Below are 752 nucleotides of genomic sequence, written 5' to 3'. Positions count from 1 at the left end.
CAGCGGTCCGCGAACTTGGCCACACAGATTCATTCTATTCCTTATCATGCCAGTCACTATTTTTGCAGCCAACTGCTGCACACGTCTTCAATCCACGTGATTCAATCTAGCATGATTGGAGTACAGTGTGTTAGCGAAAACTCAGTTGCATTTCCGACAGCTGATCGCACAGAAGCAAGGTAGACGCGGCAGTGGTTTCGTATTCGTGCGCGGTCGCTGAGGAGAGATATGGCGCGCCGCCGTGAGCGCCATCTCGTTTCTATAAAACAAACTGCTCCGCGAAAAGGGTTAGTAAGCAAGGGACATATCTAAAATCCAGAGGTTCAAAATGACGGTAGATATTTGGGCTTGCCAAAAATGAACATTTTTAGATTCCCTGATGTCACAAAGACACTCGTAGCATTTGAAATCGCGAAAAATTAGTCTTATAATCAGTGCCGACTCTGTAGTGAGCCTTTATTTACGACTATTTATTCTTGAAGCGCTGCTATGAGAGCAACACACTTTAGCACAATGAAGTGAGTTCTTCAAACAAACTCCGCTGGCATGGGCACCCTACAGCAAGTGTCGTTAAACCTTTCCATCTGACAGCCTGGGAATGACACAAACAGCGAAGTGTCACTAAATGTGCCGGTCTAACTGGGGTATGATTTTTGGTTTACACTAACGTTGTGGCAAGATGTCCAAGACCGCTAAGCTTTGTTGAAAATTAAAATTCATGGATATTCAGGCACTTAACTTCAAGGATTTTC

This window comes from Dermacentor silvarum, unplaced genomic scaffold (assembly GCF_013339745.2).
Source record: "Dermacentor silvarum isolate Dsil-2018 unplaced genomic scaffold, BIME_Dsil_1.4 Seq13148, whole genome shotgun sequence".
Taxonomy (NCBI): Eukaryota; Metazoa; Arthropoda; class Arachnida; order Ixodida; family Ixodidae; genus Dermacentor; species Dermacentor silvarum.
The sequence above is the reverse complement of the archived record's forward strand: the minus strand, read 5'-3'. Positions refer to the sequence as shown.